Source organism: Pleurodeles waltl, chromosome 4_1, assembly GCF_031143425.1.
Source record: "Pleurodeles waltl isolate 20211129_DDA chromosome 4_1, aPleWal1.hap1.20221129, whole genome shotgun sequence".
NCBI lineage: Eukaryota > Metazoa > Chordata > Amphibia > Caudata > Salamandridae > Pleurodeles > Pleurodeles waltl.
In genome coordinates this window covers 937,228,259-937,251,191 of record NC_090442.1, presented here as the reverse complement: position 1 = coordinate 937,251,191, position 22,933 = coordinate 937,228,259, and the positions used below count along the sequence as shown (strand labels likewise).

General features: G+C 45.7%; 1 protein-coding gene across 1 annotated transcript in view; it reads left to right on the top strand.

The window, feature by feature from the left end:
* Positions 1 to 22,933, top strand: part of IL17REL (interleukin 17 receptor E like) — a 600,388-nt gene that overhangs the window by 501,547 nt on the left and 75,908 nt on the right. The gene's annotated exons all lie outside the window — the stretch shown is intronic.

Sequence of the window (22,933 nt, the reverse complement as noted above, 5' to 3'; positions counted from 1 at the left end):
GGCATCACAGGAAGTGACATCACAACCTATGACCTCACAGGAACTGACGTCAGATCTTAAAACTTCACACATATTCTTAATTTAACGCAAAGTCTGCATTTTTAAGTGTCTTATGTGGTTAAAGCATTGGCTGCAAAGAACTTTGTGTGCCTAGTAAATCTCAGGGAGTAATAATAAAGGTAAGATAACTTTGCAGGTTAACGCATTTGCTGGAGACATCTGTGTCTAGTCTACTGCCAGTTTTGAATCAGAGTAGCATAGAGGATTAATATGTCTCCTGCAAAGCACATCATGTAACATGCAGATGACAGATTTTCAATTTATGTAGATAGGTAGGTAGGATGCTGCTTTTAATACAGAGATCATTTTGTTATTTGTTGTTCATACATTATAATCCTTCTAATATAGCACAGTGAGCTATGAAGGACATTTGACTGCTGCGCCTTGTAATAGAAGAAAGAGAGCTGAATGAGGGTCTGGCTCAGATCTTAGAGCCCCTGCACAACCTGAGACATGAAAAGTTTTGCAATGTAAATCAAACAGCGAACAACACGTAAAACAGGGAAAAGCCCTTCAAAATTAAAACAAGCATTTGCAATGCAATGGGTCTCGCGTTTGCTTGAGCTAGAGCAACTAGCATTATAAACTCCTAACCGGACTTTTCTTGCCACCTAAATTGAAATTGAAAATAAAACAGTTTCACATAACTAACTGGACTTTTCTTGCCATATAAACTGAAAAGTAAAAGTTTCACATAAGCGATCTTACGGCCGCCATCAGTGCAAAGCAGACACACAAAGGGAAAAAAAAGTTCACTATAGTGAAACCTATAGGCAAAAGTGCAATTATCCATGTAACCGGCAAACGTGCAATTATGTACGTATCCGGCAAAAGTGCAATTAACTATGTAACAGGGTCGGTGTCATGCAAAGTGCTTGACTTCTGCCCAGCGAGATTGCGCTGCAAAAAAAGAGAAAAAGTAGTCCAGAAACCGGACGGAAAACGTGGAGCCTTGTATGTTTTCAGTACTTGCGCTTGTGGAGGGATAAACACCGGAAAAGGCATGACTTATGCATGCTTTTCACTAATGAAAGCAAGCAGATTTTAAAAGGCAAGCTCACAAACCAAATAAGGAAACTGACGTGACATGGGTGTGGTTTGAAGCCTAAAGAGAGATTACAACACAGGTTGGAGCGCTTTGCGCTCGCCACTAAAAAGTGCATTTCTTTAAGAACGTCACATTAGAGCGTTGAACTTAAAAGTGATAATTTTTAAACATGAACCATTAGTGAACTGAGAGGCAAGACAATTGTCATGTATACCTTGCTGGGGGCCAGGATTATTATGAAGCAATATTATACAGTCTATTAAATCAAATACAATAGGTCTTTTATACCTGGTATTCTGAAATCACATTTGAAAGTGCTTTCATATGAGATACTGAAGAAAAATAATTTTGTTGACAAAAAAAACATTTGCCTATGATAAGGAAATTAAAGCAGGGAAGCAGTGATTTACCCTCACTTTCTGGTTTCACTTTGTACAAATTAGCCTGTAAATTGGTATCTATTTGTCTTATGTTAAGTCTGCTTTGAGCATTTTTCTAAAGTGTTTATTTAGAGCTAACTCAACCTAAAGGTATTGGAGTGCTTTACATGTGCACTAGTTACATTACACAGGGTCACCGTTCATTGTTTATAGAAATGGGGAGATTAAGTGATTTGCCCACTATCACTGGATGTTGAGCAGACAGAGGGGGTCATTCCTACCGGAGGGGACGGAGGAAGCACCGCCAACAGGCTGGCGGTGCTTCAGGGGCAATTCTGACCGTGGCGGTAAAGCCGCGGTCAGAAAAGGGAAACCGGCGGTTTCCCGCCGGTTTTCCCTTGCCCCAGGGAATCCTCCACGGCGGCGCTGCAAGCAGCGCCGCCATGGGGATTCCGACCCCCTTCCCGCCATCCTGTTTCTGGCGGTTTTCACCGCCAGAAACAGGATGGCGGGAACGGGTGTCGTGGGGCCCCTAACAGGGCCCCATTGAGATTTTCAGTGTCTGCATAGCAGACACTGAAAATCGCAACAGGTGCAACTGCACCCGTCGCACACCAGCAACTCCGCCGGCTCCATTCGGAGCCGGCTTCATCGTTGCTGGGGCTTTCCCGCTGGGCGGGCGGGCGGCCTTTTGGCGGTCGCCCGCCAGCCCAGCGGGAAAGTCAAAATGACCGCCGCGGTCATTTGACTGCGGTACGGTCTTTTGGCGGTCACCGCCTGGCGGGCGCCGCCCGCCGCCCGCCGCCCGCCGGGGTAGGAATGACCCCCAGAGTCTGAGCCTGATTTGCCAGGTCCAAAGTCATCAGCTCTGGCTGTAATGCCTCATTGAAGGTACAGAGAGAGAGGTAGGATGAAGTCACATGAAAACTTGGCTTCTAATGGGCTTGAAGTTCCAAGAGAACCTCAAGATGAGCCAGAGCCAGTCTTCAGGTTTGAGTTTTCAGTGGCTTGCCCTCCTCTATCCTCTAACCCTCACTGTCATATGTAACACATCATGTACATTGATTTACGTATATGATTTATTATATGATTTATTGTCAATGTAGAATGTGTATGTGTGATGTAAAGTGCTCTAACACCCTGCATTGGGATGAGTAGTGCTTTAAAAGAAGTAAAACAAAGATAGTCATATTTAAATTATTATTTGTGTAAATACTGGGAATAACGAAGCACTCTCACCCCTGCACATTGCTGCTTGAAACATACCCAGATAACATGAAGGGACTGATGAATGTGTCCTGGTGTCTGAAAATTACACTGGGATGATTTTAGCATATTACTGTGGGGCCTTACGTCTTGGCAAGGTAGACGACGTCCACTCTGTGAAATGCTTGGATAGACGCCATATACCTGCTTGTACCTCCAACTTGGGCCTTAACAATAAATGTGGAAAAAATCATAGAAACACTGTTTTTACAAGTTATTTCTCATTTAGTTGTTAACGTGTTAATATTGTGAGTACTGGGTATGGTCACATAATGATCAATTCAGAGTATTACCTAGAGACACTAACTTACGTCTTACAGAGACAGGGCACAATAAAGTAGCATTCATTAGTGGTCATAAATGCAGAAGGGACCTGTTCACTAGTTTCTGCAATAAATTGCACATTCAGTGCCACATGTGGTAATTTACGTGTATTTGTTGTAGACAGTCGGCCTGATTCACAACTGTAAATCGGTAGTAACATGAATGTACGACTGAGTTTATGTCTTTTATACCTACTAGAAATTCAAAAATAGATTACTAGCAAGCTTACAGTAGGTCGTTTTGTACCAAGAGTATTGATAGTCCACGGGGGCGTGGCCAAGATGGCGGCTGGAGTGGAGGCAATGTAAGAGCTGCGGTCGCGGCCCTACAACCGTCTGGCATATATCCTGCCATGTGTGGTCAAGATACCGGACCTGTGGAGTGCGCTGCCCCCCCATCTCCCCCCCCCCTCCCCCCCCTCCCCCGGGACTGTGGAAGGAGATTGTGTGCCCGGAAACCAAGCGTTGTCTGCTACAGGACGCGGACCCAGAGACCGGGCCTAGGTGCTTGGAGGACCTGGGCAGAGCAACGGGACACGGCCGGACGTGGCTGGGAGAGCGAGCGGCTGCCTGCACGGCAGCAGAGGTGCTGCTATCGAGAGGTCGTTGGGGGGCCGGCGGCCCGTGAAGGAACGCAGGAGGCGTCTGCGCTGGTGCGAGCCTGCGTTCGGCCTGACGTGGAGGCGTGGGCCCTCGGGGTCCCAGTAGGTGTGGGGGACCGTCTGGGGGCTGCACCCCGGTGGAAGGAAGAGTGGATGGTCGGACAGCTATTGATTTTGGAGATGACCTTCGGAGAGAGCGAGCGGCTGCATAAACACATTGGTGACAATGGGAGGACAAGCACAGGTGGTGGAGGGCCCGGCAGATGGCCGACAGCCTGGTCCGGAGTAGGGCACTGTATGGGACCGCCCCACCATCACGAGAGGACAACATTAGACATTGGTGGCAGGAAGCACGGGATTCAGCTGTGACGTTGGACTGCCTCTTCCTGGTGGGCTTGTGCTTGGGAACACCGAGTTGGACACGAAACTGTGAGTAATGGCATCATCGCCACAAGAAGTACAAGTGGACTCAGGGGTGTAGAGTCTAACTACTGAGTAGTTTCCTGGCAGTGAGCTGGCGACGTTGCTGGATGCTGTGGGTGGTTGTGCGGAGGTGCCAGGCTACATATTGGGCCTTCCTTGGGCTCGCACAGCGCAACAGGCCCGGGAAAGGGTGGCAGCTTAAACAGTTCACAGGGAGCTAGGAACTTGAGGACCTCCGGCGGCTCGCTGTAACACGAGTGCTCGGTGTCAGCACATAGTGACCACCAGTGCACAATTTGTTGCAGACTGGGTCGAGAATTGACTTCTCGGTAGATCAGAGCAACACATAATTTGACTGCTTATCACCACCGTGAGTAACCATGGTTAAACCAAAGCAGGCCAAAGCACAGTACAACGCAAAGGGGATGTTTCCCCCCGGCGTGCACCCCAGTTGCCCAGGCTCCCACTTTGCATCAGGTGAGTGAAACACTGCGAACTCACTCCCTACAATTTGACAAGATACTACAAGCAGTGATGGACACTAAAATCTCATTGGAGGGGAGAATCGATTTGGTTGACCTGGAGGTCAACCTACTCCGCACGGATCACCGCAAATTAGTTGACAGAGTCACTGACACTGAGGCGATGCTCAGCACAGTCCAGCCGGACATTACTGCCATGAAAACTCAAGTTTAACAACTGGAAGGGGAAATTAACCAGTTGTAGCGCAGGGCTGAAGATGCGAAGTGTCGCTCAAGATGCAACAATGTTAGATTCCTGGGATTCCCAGAATGCACAGAGACACCCAAAGCCGAGGTGTTCTTGGAACAATGGCTGCGTGACACAGTCCTGTTGCATGATGCGCCCTCTGCTTTGGTAGTGGAGCGGGTGCACCGGGTGCCGGGCAGACCCCGCGACCAGGGACTCCACCCCTCCCCTAATTGCACGTTTCCTCAAGTACCGCAATAGAAATCAGGTCCTTCAGTGCTTCAGATCTTCAGGCCCCATCCGAATGAACAATAGTGTCATTACTGTGTACCCAGATTACACTGGGGAGGTGCAGCAAAAACGTGCATCGTATGTGAAAGTCAAACAATTACTCTGTGACTGCCACATCACCTACTCACTTCTATTCCCGGCCCGCCTCCGAGTGATAGATGGAGAGAAAACTCTTATCTTCCAGACTCCAGAGGATGCCTGGACATGGCTGCACGCTAAGGCTTCTGGTGGACCCGTCTAAGGAATCCTCCAGTCAGGAGGTTTGGTCTACCCCTCGTACTCGCAGGAGAGAAAGGACGGGCTTGGGGCCGCACCCGTCAAAGTCACAGGCAGCGGATGACTAGGCACAAGCACTGAAAGAAGCTAGCATGTTTGCGGGGGGGTGATCCTTAAGTCACTGAGGGACTGAGATAGTTGACTCGTCTCCAACACAAAGTAGTCCTAGCCCGCCTGCCTCCCCGCTACTGTGCGGTCCGGACCTCACCCCGCGTGCTGCTGACGATATCTGAGGTCGCTCGCTGCTGTGACTGGGTAGCAACCTTACAGGCCAGAGAACCAAGCTGAATGCAGGAGGCTTACACACGCTTTTTCGCTGAACTACACTCAGGGATTGATTGTGCTCTTACAAGCAAGATAGAGGTCCGTGCGAGTGGTGCTGCGGAATCGTGCCTCCGGTGAGGATCGAGTTGCAGTACTTCTTACGGGCGCTGGAACACCTGAGACCATGCAGGGACACAATTTGTCTGCCGCAGGCCGTGACTTGGGATTCACACATCTCTCCCTGGCTACGCCTCCCCACACCCACATGGGTCTCCGAAAAGGAGCTGTTCGAACAGTTGTTCATACTGGCACCTGTTGTGCCCCAATGTTTCTAGTTTGGCTTCACCTTGTACGTTTCTTCTGTTTCCTCCGCTACTGCACTCTTTTCTTTATCTGTGATTCTTTTCTTACTCGGTGGGGGGCTTGGGGGGTGCAGGAGGGAGGTGCTGCCAGCCGGGATGATTGGGGATGCCTGCCAACTTGGACTCATCTCACAGCGGCACAAGTGTGGCTGCATTTCCCCTCACACCACTTAACATCAAATCAAATCAAATCAAATCATTAACATTTATAAAGCGCGCTACTCACCCGTGCGGGTCTCAAGGCGCTAGGGGGGAAAAGGGGGGTTATCGCTGCTCGAACAGCCAAGTCTTTAGGAGTCTCCGGAAAGCGGAGTGGTCCTGGGTGGTCCTGAGGCTGGTGGGGAGGGAGTTCCAGGTCTTGGCCGCCAGGAAGGAGAAAGATCTCCCACCCGCCGTGGAGCGGCGGGTGCGAAGGACGGCAGCAAGTGCGAGGCCAGCGGAGCGGAGGGGGCGGGTGGGGACGTAGAAGCTGAGGCGTCTGTTGAGGTATTCCGGTCCCTTGTTGTGGAGGGCTTTGTGTGCGTGGGTGAGAAGACGGAAGGTGATCCTTTTGCTGACTGGGAGCCAATGCAGGTGTCTCAGGTGTTCGGAGATGTGGCTGTTGCGGGGTACGTCGAGGATGAGGCGGGCCGAGGCGTTTTGGATGCGTTGCAGGCGGTTTTGGAGTTTGGCGGTGGTCCCGGCGTAGAGGGTGTTGCCGTAGTCCAGGCGACTCGTGACAAGGGCGTGGGTCACGGTTTTTCTGGTGTCGGCGGGGATCCAGCGGAAGATCTTGCGGAGCATGCGGAGAGTGAGGAAGCAGGCGGAGGACACGGCGTTGACTTGCTTGGTCATGGTGAGAAGAGGGTCCAAGATGAAGCCGAGGTTGCGGGCGTGGTCTGCGGGGGTCGGTGCGGTGCCGAGGGCCGTGGGCCACCAGGAGTCGTCCCAGGCGGACGGGGTGTTGCCGAGGATGAGGACTTCCGTTTTTTCAGAGTTCAGCTTTAGGCGGCTGAGCCTCATCCAATCTGCGACGTCCTTCATACCCTCTTGTAGGTTGGTCTTGGCGCTGGCGGGGTCCTTGGTGAGGGAGAGTACAAGTTGGGTGTCGTCGGCGTAGGAGGTGATGATGATGTCGTGCTTGCGTACGATGTCGGCGAGGGGGCTCATGTAGACATTGAAGAGTGTCGGGCTGAGCGATGAGCCTTGAGGTACGCCGCAGATGATCTTGGTGGGTTCTGAGCGAAACGGAGGGAGGTAAACTCTTTGGGAGCGGTTAGCGAGGAAGGAGGCGATCCAGTCCAGGGCCTGGCCTTGGATCCCGGTGGAGCGTAGGCGGGTGATTAGGGTGCGGTGACAGACGGTGTCAAAGGCAGCCGAGAGGTCGAGGAGAATGAGGGCGACTGTTTCACCGTTGTCCATCAGGGTTCTGATGTCGTCTGTGACTGAGATGAGGGCGGTTTCCGTGCTGTGGTTGGTTCGGAATCCGGTTTGTGAAGGGTCGAGCAGGTTGTTGTCTTCCAGGAAGGTGGTCAGCTGTTTGTTGACGGTCTTTTCTATTACCTTGGCTGGGAAAGGTAGAAGAGAGATGGGGCGGAAGTTTTTCAGGTCGCTTGGGTCAGCCGTAGGTTTCTTTAGTAGGGCGTTGACTTCAGCGTGCTTCCAGCATTCGGGGAAGGTAGCAGAAGAAAAAGAAGAGTTGATGACGGTCTGGAGGTGCGGGGCGATGATGTCGTCGGCTTTGTTAAAGATGAAGTGCGGGCAGGGGTCCGAAGGGGCGCCGGAGTGGATAGAGTTCATGATGGATTTGGTTTCTTCCGTGTTGATGTGGGTCCAGTTGTTGAGGGTGGTGTCCGGGGAAGCGGGTTCAGTGGTGTATGGTTGGGTCTGGTGTCCGAAGCTGTCGTGGAGGTCGCTGATCTTGCGATGGAAGAAAGTGGCGAGGGATTCGCACAAATCCTGTGAGGGCGTGACGGCGTTGGCGCTGGCGCTGGGGTTGGAGAACTCTTTGACGATGCTGAAGAGTTCTCTGCTGTTGTGGCTGTTTTTGTCTAGTCTGTCGGTGAAAAAGTTCCTTTTGGCAGTGCGGATCAGGTGGTGGTGTTCGCGTGTAGCGTTCTTGGGGGGGGAGGGACACATTGACGTGGGACCTTCAGAAGTCTGAGGGGGAGCTTTGTGCCGCGGAATGTGGCTCCGCAATGGGCACAGTGACACAAGAGGATCTGAATTTGTCACGAGCGCAATGGACTGAGGTAGACTCATGATTGTGACAATATGATTATCGTCACTATATAACCCGCGCGCACTCTGAGGGAGATCGCTCTGGCAGACTGCTGGCCTGGCTGTTAAAAGGCGACCAGCAGCACACACCCATAGGGGCGATCATGCTAGACACGGGGGTCATTGTTAATACTCAGTCAGAAATTAACGAAGCCTTTAGGGGATATTATAGTGCTTTATACCAGGCAAGTCCCCCCCTCGGCCGGAATGGTTGGAGGACTTCTTCGAGGGGCTCCAGCTGAACCGCCTCAATGTAATGCAGGTCCAAGACCTGGAGAAGCCAATTGACCTGGAAGAAATTAAGCAGGCCCTAAGTCAATTAACCCATAATAAGGCTCCGGACAGCGACGGACTGCCTGTGGAGTATTATAACACATTCTCTACACAAACACTCGCACCATACCTGGACATGTTGAGAGAGGCCTTCGAGGTGGGCCGACTCCCGGAGTCTCAGCGGGAGGTGGGGAATAGTGGTGCTTCCCAGACCTGGTCGTGACCGATTGGATGTCCGGTCGTACTGCCCCTTGTCTCTGCTGAACTCGGATTGCAAATTATTAGGGAAAGTGTTGGCTAACCGGCTACTTCCGTTGATGCCGATACTGATACACGCAGATCAATCTGGCTTAATACCTGGCTGCAGCACCTTCATCAATATACGTTGTTTACTGAGGCTCATGGTGACTGCCCCAAAGTCAGACTTCCAACGGGTAGCGGTATCATTAGATATCAAAAAAGCATTCAATACTCTGGGCTGGCCCCTCTTGATTGGAGACGCTAAGCCACATGGGGTTTGGTAGAACACTCATTAAGTGGATAAAGGTCCTGTACTCTGGTCCGAAGGCAAGGGTTAAAATGGGGGGTATCATATCTGATGGGTTTCATATTGAAAGGGCCACGAGACAGGGCTGCCCTCTATCGCCTATACTATTTGCACTGGCGATTGAACCCCTGGCCATGTGGCTGCGCACCAAGGCCATGGATTGGGGCATTCCGGATCGAGATGCATATTGCATTATCTCTTTATACGCAGACGATGCACTAATATACCTCCCGGACCTGCTTTGCCTGTTGGACTTGTTCAGGGATCTCTCAGGATTAAGGGTGAACTGGTCAAAATCATGTCTATTCCCGATGAGAGTGATACCAGAACCTCAACGCTTAATCACTCTGACCAGTGCTTTGCCATGGTGCTTTACCACTTTCAAATATCTCGGGATGAACATATATCATGAAGTCACTAACCTTAAGGAGGGTAATTTGGGGCACATGATCAGGTCTGTTAGGGGCTCCTTACCATTTTCGTACTCTCTCCTGTTATCGCTGTTGGGCAGGGTGGCGATCGCAAAGATGATCATACTCCCACGGCTACAGTAGCATTTCTCTTCACTGCCTATGGTGCTCCCCCGATCTTTTTTTGGAGTCCTGTCCAGCCTGCTGATGGACTTGGTGTGGGGCAGTGGACGCCGACGAGTAGCGGTCACCAAAATATAACAACCTCTGACGCAGGACGGCCTCGGCGCCCCGCACTATGAGCTGTATTACGCAGCTGTGCAGAACCAGTGGGTGGTGCGCTGGATACAAGACCCTCAGGGCTCAGAGGCGCTGATGGTGCATAATACCTTGGGACACACTAATGTGTTACGATGGCTACTTGCACATGATGGCCCGCCGCAGTCACGCAATAACCTACTTGACGTGGTCCACTGGATTTGGCATTGATATGTGTCCTTTGGGGCTCGGCTCACACAGTATTCTCCCAAGATACCCCTGTTGGCCACGTCAAACATTGGGACGGTGACCGGAAGACACAGATTGTCGGCGTGGCCCGCGAAAGGCATACAAACAATAGGGGACGTATTTCAGGAAGGGCATTTCTTGCCTTACGCGGTTTTGGCGAGCACATATGATTCGGGGCAAGGATGGTTCATAGCATACAGCGCGTTGTGCCAGTTAATACGCTCCACTTGGAAATGCGGAGACCATGAACCACAGATGGCCCCAATTCTACATGACTTACTGGACGGCTTGGACACAAAACCCAGTATATCACGGATATACAGATCCTTGCTAGCATACCCAGCACACACACAAGCCCAGGCAAAGGCTAAATGGGACGGGGTACTGTGTGGCGCTTACTTCAATGCATGCAGTCTCGCGTAACCATCGATTTAGATGTACACAGTTTAATTACCTACACCAAACGTATCCATCTCCGCAGAAGCTTCGCTGTATGTTCCAGCAGACTGATCAGGAGTGTCTGAGATGTGGTGCCACGGACGCCACTTTCTATCACATGACATAGGAATGCCCCCCAATGTTGAGGGCATGGCAGGACATAACCTCATTAACAGCTGAATGGGTGGGTCACCCTTTAACTCCCACATCGGAATCTTGCTTACTAGGGATCTGTCCAAGAGCCAGAGGGGGGAAATAGATACACAGATGTATAGATGTGGCGTTCTTGTAATTTAAGCGCCTCCTAGCAATGTACAGGAAGGCTCAGAGTGTGCAGAATGAACATCAATGGGCGAGGGATCTGCTGTGTTGGACAAGGGCGGAAGCACAGGTATTACACTCCCTCCAAGACAGAGGGGTGATAGTTAAAGGGGTGGATGCATGGGACTCCCTCATTGTCTAATTAGAGAATAAAGATGACACTCAACCCCCTTGATCCTTCATCGATTTGGTGATACACTGACACGCAGACACTAAGGACAGGGGCAATAGGGTGAAAGAGTAAGATAAATCGGAGGAACCCCAGCTGTCCCCTGGGGTCTCACACAGGGTCGCCACGCGAAACCCATGCAAGGTAACAATAATAACAGGATCAGCTTCTGAGGTGAAAATACATCAGGGGGTGACAGTGACGTCACACAGCGCCATACCCTGTGTAGCAGAACGCATGGTGACTGCCCGCGCAGGAGAGGGGGTTTGGTTTTCCTTCCTCCCTCCGTTGGTTCCCCCTCCCTCCTCCTCCCCCTCGCCCGCCACGGGCACACACCCCCTGGCTGGGGGGTCTTCACTCTTCACTTTATTACTCCTTCTCCCCTTGTGATCACCCACGAGCAGTTGCTACACTACTCTATTGACAACTTTACGCTTTCCTTTCCTCTTTCTTTTGTTCCGTTGACCACAAGTACTCCACTTACTGTGGGTTGCTTTAACTTGTGCTGACACAAAGATGTGTACAATAATATAGTACCTGGATGTACACCTGGTCGGTTATGTGATAAAAGCAATAAACCTAATTAAAAAAAAACCAAGTGTATTGATAATCCTTACTAATAAAGTCATCTCAGCAGAAGGGAACAGGGCATTCCTAGATCTCATTTGCCTGGGAAGTTTCGAAATACCCACAAATATGAATGTTAGTGGGCATTCCCAAACTCTTCTCCATCCCATTTCAACCCTCAAAGTTGTCAGAGATTTCCTAGAGCCACATTCTGGCATTACTCTTCTACCAGAATAGGAAGGGGAATGGATCGCCCCCCACATTTGTAAGGGATCCAGGGACAGGGCTTTTTCCACTGCAGAAAAAGTGCACTAGCACGGTAGGCTCCATTTAGCCTTCACTACTCCTGGGAAGTGATCTCCGCCGTAGAGAAACTTGACACAAGGCAGATAGTGGCTGTTTAAGATGTCATATGCCATTCCCATAAGCATGCATGGACAGCTGTACCTTTTAAATGGAAAAAATAGTAGGCCCAGGCATATGCTTAAATCTCTGCCTGCACTGTTTTCTTTTGGGTATGGGGCACAGTGATTACTTGAACATGTGATCATGATATAGCCCCTGTATTCTAATGCTGACCTTGCCACCTGACAGAACCTAATGTGATTCTGGACAAGTCACCTTATCTCAATGAACCTCAAGCTGTCAGTACTTATAATAAAAAGTAATGAAAAGAATCATGTGCCGTATATGGAAAAGCAAAACCTACAGACTGCTTATTACTTGACTGAGGTTGAGTACATAACTAAATGAGGGTGCCCTGCACTTGGATAATATTTCTACCAAAAATTTGACAATTAACAGCCTCATTACGATTTTGCAGCCCCAACACAGGACCATCAAACACGCGGGTTTGACTGGTGGAAACATTGTAATAGAGCATTCTCGCTGGTCAGACCGGCAAGAACAGTTCTATGAGATAGCACTATGCTCCCTTAAAGGGCCGAGTGCTATCTCGTAGCACAGAGGGGAGCCGACCAGCACCCTCAGAATGCACACTGTCTGCAAAACAGAGAGTGCGCATTCCAGTGGTGCTGGGCTGTGGGGCCGCTGCACTGCCCACACAATGGGCATGGGCAGTGCTTGGGCCCCCTGTGGCCACCAGTACACTCTCACTGCTAGCCTTTCCATGCTGTTGAAACCACCATGGAAAGGCTGGCGATGACAACTCAGACCGCCGTCACCACATCGGGAACCATGATAGTCGGACAGCCCGGAGTGCGGCGGACTGACTGTCATCGCGAGTGTGGTGATCCCCAGTTGGCCACAATTGTAATGAGTCCCTAAATCTTGTTAGATTTTTAATTTTGCCATGGTAGTATTTAAGTGGAAGGTTATATGAAAAGTGTGAGGGCTACACCTTTTTTTTTAACTGCATTGCGGTGAATATCTTGTTTTTAGAGTAACAATAAGATAAGGAGCTTACAGAAAAGGCGATAATACATTTAAGTCTAAAGATAATTAATGTTTTGTGGTGCCATACTAATTTTATAAACTGTGGCACATTCTGAAGGGATTTCACCCTGTAAATTTTTTTTTGATTATATGCTTGATGACTCATCTTTGAGAGAATGCGGTTTTCTCTCCTGATTCCTTGTGGAAATTATGGGTAGTTCTCCATAAGCTAAAATGAGGCCCACAATTTCTATTAAGTCACAAATGCTTTTCACATCTATGCAAGAAAATAGGTGACATGATGGGTAAAAGAGGTACTTCCAATAGCAGCAGCCATCAGTTGATTTTCTGCTGCTACAGAATTTGAGTATTAATCATTATCTAGAATGCTAACATTATATAGTCTTGACAAATGTAAGGTATTTCTGAAAGCCATGTTGCTGGGTTAGGAGCTGTTGAATTCAAAGCCTTTCCTTAAAGCAGATTGAAATGAATGAGCAATGAGGGGTGAATGTAGCTATGAAACAGCCTTTCAAACATGTAGGAGCGAGAATGGGTTTTGAGACATTTATGGCATGATGGCACTGATTTAAGCCAAAGAGGTGCAGCGAGGTGCTGTGCCGAAAATAGCAACGCCGCACTGCAACACTTTTGAAACCCAGGGGTGTGCCCTATTAACAGAAATAAAACACTGTGTTTCCCCTTGCACCGGCACTAAATTAAGCTGCCTGCACCAACGCAGGTATCGTTCCACCATAGTGCAAGGGTTTCTGCGTTGAGGGGATAGAGGAGATAGATTGTTTATGTGCAGTAAGGTGTCCCTTCCTGAAAGTAAACAATTTAAGCGATTTGGCACTTCTGGCAAAATGCAGCACACATAGAAGTTCCAAAGCATCATTTCAAAATGATTGTTTATGTGCATGAAGGGACACCTTCCTGCACATAAACAATCATCCATGGCATTTTGCTTCTTCTATGTGTACTGCAGAATGCAGCACACATAAAGCAAAAAACAAAGAGGAATAAAAGCATTCCTCCTCATTTTGCATGCTAACCCCACCCCTGGGGTGGCATTAGTATTTGGTGCTGCCTCATGTTTATGACAATTCGTAAATCTGAGGATTCTTCAAAAGCAATTGGGGTTGCGGTGAAACACCCACTGCAACACCCATTGCACACCCTTCTGACACAGAAAACTGCATCAGAGGGGCCCATATTTGCAAGGAGGCATAATGCTACAAAAAGTGGTATTACACCTCCTTGTAAATATGGAGCAGTGGTTAGTGCCACTGGAGCGTCACGAAAAGTGATGCTCCGGTGGCGCTAGGGGCTCTTAAATCTGCCCCTATATATTTTAAAGGGCTATCTTAGAGGACTAAAATCAGATAATGAGTACTATCCCTACCTTAGTCCAGCATCTTCTTTCCACATCTCTTTCCACAGACTATCCATCATCTAGGTCATTGAATACCACCTTAATTTTAAAACAGTAATATTTGGCGGATTCTGAATACATCTTCCATTTAAATACATGGGAGTCGTTTTTATTGTAAAGGGGGCACATAGCTATTGCAGACTGATTTAATTTCAACATGAAAGATGTGTGCTCTTTTGGGTCCCCCTCGAAATGAGCTGCTATTTTGACATTTCACTATTCAGATTACATTTTCTACACTGTAAATCATAAAGAACATTGTGACAACTATTTTAAAACATCATGTCAATTGTCATTTGACTACATAAATATACACTTAAGACACTTTAAATATATTGTTGGAAATTGGATTGTTGGTTGACTGTGGTGTAAATCTTTGTCAAACAGCAACCAATATCCTAATCAGGGCAAGTGTCAAGCAAACCCTAAATTAAGCTGTGCTCACCCTCTCGTAGCTTGGCACAGAGCAGTCAGGCTTAACTTAGAGGCAGTATACAAAATATTTGTGGAGCACTTCAAACAGTACAACAATGAAAAAACACAAAACGAATCCACACTAGTTTAGAAAATAGAGTAAAATTTAATAAAATGAAACTAGACCAAAATGACAAACATTCAATAAGTAGAACTTCAGATATTGATTTTTAAAGAATAAACTGTAAAAGAGTGCTTAGAAGCAAGATGTGACAATTCGTAATATCTGGTTGTGCCAGATAGGGATAATGTCAAATGTTTAGGCAGACCACGATGAAGTGCGGGCTGGCTAACGGGACCTATTGGACCCACTGAACCAAAGGGCATTAAATCCTGCTGCGGAGCATTGCATCAGTTCTGAACCACACTGTAGAGGTGATGTGTCAGTTCTGCTCCACACAGCAGCGGTGATGCATCAGTTTTAAATGCAGCGGGGCTGTGGTGTGAGTTCCCCATGCATTGACATTGAAGATCTAGGCACCAGGGCTTGCAATGCTAAGACTGGTGTCTAGGATGTGTTGTGCAGTTGAGGGAATGTGTTGGTTCCGATGAGTGTTGAGGCTCCAATGTGGAGTTTCTTAGCCGTCGAGGTTGCAGTTGATGGGGATGCTAGGACCTTCTACCCAGAAAACCACCACAGTGTTGTTTCTGAAAGCAATGCACTAGTTCCAAAATGCAAGATGCAGTGGCAATGCGAGTCTGGTTGCATCAGTTCTGACACAAGCAGTAGAGATGATGCATCTGTTCCATTTCTCACAATAGCAGTGATGTGTCATTTCTGCTCATGCAGCAAATAATGTGTCCATTCTTCTAAAGCAAACACCTTAGGCTCACTTCAAATGGTCCAGGACTGGGATGGCACCACTTGGCAGAGCAGAATCATCACAGATGGCAGGGTCCAGGAGCTGGGTAGTTGGGAGTCCCTTATGTCCTTGAGACTTCAGATGAGGTGGCCAGCCATCTAGACCCTGGAGTCACTGTTGGTTCAAGTGGTGCATGTCCAGTCCTTCTCAACGAGGCAGGGGAACAGCAGGTAAGCAAAGCATGGCAGGAGCCCAGCAAAGAAGCAGTGCAGCAGAGTGGCAGTCCTTCAACAGCACAACAGTGTTCCTAGCAGAGTATTCACAGGTCTAGAAGTGTAATGAGTTGGTGGTGACAGAGGACCAGTACTTATACCCAGTGAGGCCTTTGACGTGCGCAAAGATCCTGCCCTTTCTGGCCTGGCTCCAGGGGTATGCAGCCTCTGTGTGAGTACAGGACACAGCCTACTCAGATGTAAGTGAGGCTGTGCTCAGTGCCTCCCATCCTCCCTGAATAGCACATGAAGTCACACCTAAACTTCCATTGTGTGTGGCTGTCTAGAGGGAAAACACAAAGCCCAGCTTTCACCGACCCCAAGTATGTGGTCAGAAACAGGCAGTAGGAATCAAATGGCTAAAACCAGAAAAGGCCAACTTTCTAAAAGTGTCATTTTCAGAATTGCAATTTAAAATGTAACTTCATTATAAGTTGTGATTTTAAATTGTGATTCCAGAGGCACCAAGCATACAACTTTTATCTCTTCCAGATTGTGAATTACACCTATACAATGTAATACGGTAATCCCAAAGTTATCCTATGGGAGAGACAGACCTTGCTGTAGTGTAAAATAACTTTGGGAGTTTTTCAGTGCCAGTACATGCAAAATTTGTAAGTGCATATCCTGCCTGCCTTTAAAATACATTGCACCCTGCCCTCCCATTGTCCAGGACCTAACTTAGGGGTGACTTCTGTGTCTAAAAGGGAAGTTATGGGTCTGGCAAAAGGTTTAGTTTGCCAGGTCAACATGGGAGTGTAAAACTGAACAAACAGGATCTGCAATGGAAGGTCTGAAACCTGGTTAAAGGCTTACTTAACTGGTTGGCACAACCAGGGTTTCAGGCCCAGAAGTAGCATGTAGTTTACAGGCCCTGGGCACATGTAGTGCACTTCACTAGAGACATATAAGTATATTGAATATGCTAATTGGGGATGACCTATATGTTTTCTGCATGTTGTTGTTAGAGGGTGCAGACATAGAGATTTGTAGGTTGATACCATCTATCTAGTCCCTGGAACATCATTTAAACAGATGTTGTGATTACTATAGACCGTAACTCCCACCATGTATTGATCATGACTTCAATTACATATATACCGTAAAGCATAAAATGTGTGTTCTGTACCAATGCCCCAGACCCTGTTGGGCATAGTATCATCCTTCAGCCATGAGCATTTGTCAGAACTTATGAGGATATCCTCAGTGCATTGCGTGGTCTAGCCGTATAGCCCTAAACACATTAAAAAATTGACCTATCTCTTTTTTTCATGAATTGCATTTTCCTTGACTTCTGTTGCATAGTGGTATGGTACATGAGTCATCTAAGCGCCTAAGAAAGTGCATTATTACTTGGATAGGCAACTGTCTACATTAAGGAATAATGACACTTCTTTAACCCTTGAAGTCAGTAAATTAACCTGAGTTCAATGTCCTTGTAGCTATGGCACAGAGCAGGCAAGTTTAACTTAGAGCATTGTGTAAAGTATTTATGTAGTACCCAAACAGTCATAAAGTGAAAACAGAAGCAATAAAACTATCAAACTGAATTAGAAAAATAGCGTAAAAGTTGATTAACAAAATTACAGTAAAATGGCTAAAGTCCAACAAGGGGGACCCAAGATATGTATTTTTACAGTAGTAAGTAGAAAAAAACTCAAAAAGCATAAGGTACCAGTAATAGTGTTTCGAAGTGTTTGAGTGGGACCTAGCTGCAATTTGAGGCTGGCTGCAATGGAGTCTTGGTCAGATATGCCAAGTGGATTGTTACGGGTGAAAGTATGGAAGTTAAAAAGTCCAACAAAGTTTCTAATCCCTCTCAAGAAAGTGACATTTAAAAAAAAAAAAAAATTTAAGTCCAAAAGCAGACTCTTACTTTGTCACTTATTGAGAAGAAAAACCCTCCATGATCTTGCAGCCACTGAAACTGCAGCCAGTGCAGTGGAACAAAAGGAAGGGTATTTCAAGCAGGTTGGTCTTGCTGGAGCTAGCAGCTTCGGAGATTTTTAGTGGAAAATGGTACCAGTACAGAACTGGACTGCCAGCCCTGCCACCTATTTGCTGTGCGGCCCTGAACCACCCTCACTCCTTGCCTCTGCCTTGGGACTGGAAACCCCAAATGCACCATCACCAAGGTACTGGCGCACCACATGTCAATGAACAAAGGACACAAGTGGTGCCCAACATTTCAGCACCACCCAGGGAAAGTTGCCTTGAAAGACCATGCCATGTGGGGGGGAATCGACTACATTTGAACTTGCCAGAACTATTGTGAGGTCAGCAATTTCTGTGAGGAGAGGCAGCCATGTTTTGTGTGGCTCCTATTTCAACTTGCTTGCTACTTTAGGCCTTACCTGAAAAGAAACCACTCTTTGGTTGCCGTGCCAGTGATTAGAAAAAATATTTAATTTAAATTCATGGGAGACATAAATATCAGAAATTAACTATTGTGACAGAAATATTGTGTTGCACTAATATTGTTCTAATTAATATTATGTTTTCAATATCGTTTTCAGTAATATAGTTGTTAAAAATATTGTTTTTTAAAATTATTTTAATGTGCTAGGGTTTATATATTGATTGTATGGTTTACACTTGTTCATATAAATGTTAATTCTTTTTTTAAAATATAGTTCTAATTTAAAAAAATTTAGTATTTTTTTAAGTAATTGTTAATAGTAATTTATAGTGTCTTAGTGGTTGTGGACCTAGGACGGGAAGTTAAGTAATAATGTAAAATTAATTATTAATTGATTGTATTTACGTAATCTATAGAATACCTATTTATTTTAGTAAAAGGTGACAATAGTTACGTTGTGGGCTGCTCTGTTTGTAGGGTCTTGGGTAGAAAGTGTATTAAGTAATAATTAATTAGCAAATTATTTTTAAATAATGATCAATTTTTTAATTGATTTTTAATTATGTAAAATATGAAATACTGATTTTCCCATCATATTGTAGTTGCAGAATGCTAAGTTTATAGAGGCTTCAGGTGGGAAATGAATTCAGTAATAATACATGTACTATTAATCATTATTTCTAAATTACATATTTGATTGAATTATAAATATGTCATTTGTGGAATAGTTAAATATTTTACTTATGTTTTATTTGCAGGCTGCTAGGTGTGTAGGGGTCTAGGGTGGGGAGTTAGTTTAACAATTAATACATTAACACATATTTATTAGGTATTTATTTTGATTGATTTTGGATATGTAAATTATGTAATGCTTAATGTTTCAGTTATATTTTAGGTGCAGGCTGCTAGGTTTATAGAGGTACCGGGTGGGAAGGCAATTAATAATTGAATAGCATTTAATAATTGATAATTATTTTATTGAATGCTTATTATGTCAATTCTTTAATTGGTTTTAGTTTTTTACTACTGATATTATATTCCATGTTAGTTAATAATGTTCATAGTAAGAGTTTAATATTTTTCTACGTTCATGGGGTTTCTCATATATGCAAAAATAATGTGCTTGAATGTTTGAAGTAAAGCACCTTCTCTAATCTTGCTTGGACTGCAGTAGGAATAGTAAAATTAACATGTTTGCAGCTCAACACTTTCCCTAGTGTTGCATTGTTTGGAATGGGAATAATACATTTCACCCCTCTGAAATGTAACACTTTCCCTGCTGTTACACAGACTTGAATGCAAATAGTAACTTTTATCCCCCTGGAGTGCAACACCTTCCCTTCTATTGCGTTGTTTAGAGTGGGAATAGTACATTTTACCCTCCAAAATCCAGGGCTTTCCTCACAGTTGTTTGTTTGGATTCAAAATAGTAAATTTAACCCCTCCAATGTCTAACACTTTCCCTACTGTTGTGTTATGTAGAGTGGGAATAGTAAATTTTACCCCTCCGAGGTTCAAAATTTCACTACTATAGCACAGATTGGAGTGGGAATAGTAAATTTTACCTCTCCAAAGTACAACTTTCGCAACTGTTGTGCTGTTTGGGGTGGGAATAGTAAATCTAATTCCTCCAAAGTCCAACACTTTCCCTACTGTTGCGCTGTTTCAAATGTGAATAATAAATGTAACCCCTCTGAAGACCAACTGTTTCCCTACTGTTGCGTTGGCTGTAGTCAAAATAGTAAATGCAACCCCTCTAAAGTCTAATGCTTTCTCTTTTGTTGCTTCAACTGGAGTGGGAATAGTAAATGTAACCCTCTGAAGTCTAACACTTTCCCTATTGTACTGGAGTGGAAATAGTAAATCTTATTCGTCATAGTCCACCACTTTCCCACTGTTGCCTAGATTGGACTGACAACAGTAAATGTAACCCCGCTGAAGTCTAACACTTTCCCTACTGTTGCACTGACTGAAGTAGGAATCATAAATCTAACCCCTCCGAAGCCTAACACGTTTCCTACTATTACGGTGACCGGAGTAGAATAGTAAATCTAACCCCTCTGAAATCCAAAACTTTCCCTACTGTTGCATAAATTGGAGTTGGAATAGTATTTTTCACACTGCAATAGTTTTCCATAATATTGGTTAAAAAGATTTTATGGCATTCATTTTTTCATGAATTTTATACTATTTGTTTTTATTTTTGACTTAATTTTAATACTAATAATAGTTTTAGTAAATGTGTCTTTTAGGGTTTTTATTTATTGCTTAAATTAATTAATATAGTGTTACTTTATTGTTGATATTTTTAGGGTTATATTGTGTGCATGTATATTATTATACCATATGTGTATGTATATGTATATATATATATATATATATATATATATATATATATATATATACATATATATATATTTAGATATATATTGAGCAAGCGTTCCTCCGCAGCGTTCTCCCAGCCCAAAGTTCAATATGTATTTATTTTCTCATTGTCTCAAATCATTCTATAAAATGCAGGGTGCGGAAAGAAATATATATATATATATATATATATATATATATATATATATATATATATTCACTGAAAAACCCAAAAGTGACTGGGACATTATAGTTAGGTTGATGTTTTACTCATACAAAGCCATAAAAATTCATCAGTAATAGTTATATTTATAGTTATAATTTTGTTAAGAAACTATAACTCTTTGCCCAAAGTTACTTTCCGGCACAAGTTATAGGGCCTCATTATGAGTTTGGCGGTCCAAGGACTGCCAAACCCACGGTGGCGGAGAGACTGCTGCACGTCAAGCAGTCCTCACTGCCATATTACAACACTTGCGGTCCGACTGCCAGGGGACTGCCGCCACTGCCAGGATCATAGATCCTAACAGATAGTTGGTGGTCGAAATCGTGCTCAGCCATTGTGGTACTTAAAGCAGCACTGCCATGCTGATCACGACTTCACTTTCTGCCAGCCTTTCCATGGCAGGGTCCCCACCATGGAAAGGCTGGCGGAAAGCCAATGCTTGGGGCCACAGGGGGGCTTTTGCACTGCCCACGACCATGTCGTGGGCAGTGCAGCGGCTCCCCTACCCAGCACTCTCGGAATGCACACTGCCTGCTATGGCAGACAATGTGTATTCTGAGGGTGCAAGGAGCACCCTCTGTGTGACAGCATTGGCCTCAGCTCTATGGGGAGCCAGAGCCGATGCTGCTGCACGGTTTTCACAGGGCTGACTGGCAGAAACCTCCAATTTGGAGGTTTTTACCAGTGAGCCCAGTAGAAACCTTGTAATGGGGCAGGGGAGGAGCCCGCCAGCCTCAAGGTGGTCTCCTCCCCACTGGTTTGGCGGTCCAGGTTTTAGACTGCCAGATTCATAATGAAGGCCCATAGCTTATTCAGATAAGTATAACTATAAGTATAACTACAACTGCTGAATTCCTATGGTTTTGTATGGGTAAAACATCAACCTAACTATAACTTCACAGTAACCTTTGCTTGTTTCCATTAATTTCTATGGTTCTATGGTTTTATTAAGACGCACATTCATATATTTGTCAGGCTGTGGCCAGCCACTCAGGGCCTACTTTTTGCCTGGATTCAAGGAGGATCAAATGAGGATCTGAGGAGGATTCAAAGAAGATTAGAAGATCCATGGATCAGATGAAAAAGCGGCAATATCTTGACATGAAGGGTCCCTCTCCAGATGACTCACCTTCTACACCCCGTCCTGCCAACTCCGCTCAGCTGACTTCACCCTCGCCACCATCCCCCGCATCCGGAGAGCGACTACCGGAGGCAGATTCGTCTCCCACTGCATCATCAAGACCTGGAACACCCACCCTTCCCTTGCCCCTACGTCAGTCCGAAGACCTGCTGACTTTCAGGAAGCGGCTCAAAACCTGGCTATTTGAGCAGTAGCAGCACCCGCCCCCCTCAGCGCAATGAGCCCCTCACGGGTGGTAGTGCGCTCCACAAATGCACTGATTGATTGATTGAAGGGACCCCTCCATGTATCCTATGAGGTCAGTATACCAGCAGCCTGACCCCTTATATGTTTTACACAGTTTGTCCCTCCCCCCAGCCAATGTGAGAAACAAAATGGCCTCAACTTTTCTGTCAGGTTGTTGCGAGCCAATCAGGGCGTTGCTTTTCCTCTGGACTCGAGGATAATCTGCACCTCTAGATATACAAGATCTAGCTTCATGCCAAATTTGGTATAAGTCCATTTAGAGGTTTGGGCTGTAGTCATGTTCAAAAATTCTAAAAATCCTGTAGGTGTAGAATGGGAAAAAAGAGCTTTGGGACGCCTCCCTTTTTCTCAGCCCCGCTTGATAAATCACCCTTATATTTTCAACACAGTAGCTGAACTGACTGTCTTATTAGTTTTGAAAATTTTGTGAAGATTCGTCAAATGGCACCAAAGTTACTGGTAGAAAAAAACACTAAATTTTTGGAAAAGCGTTGGTCCTAACTATAATTCCGCCCTAGGATCATCAAAGCCAGCAGGAGGTGGAATTTCCTCACAGATTTGTCGGCAGATGAAGTACTTAAACAGCATTTGTGCAAACAATATTTATATATTATTATTATATATATATATATACATATATATATATATATATATATATACATATATACATACACACACACATATATTTTATACACATGTATATATTTATATATATATATATATA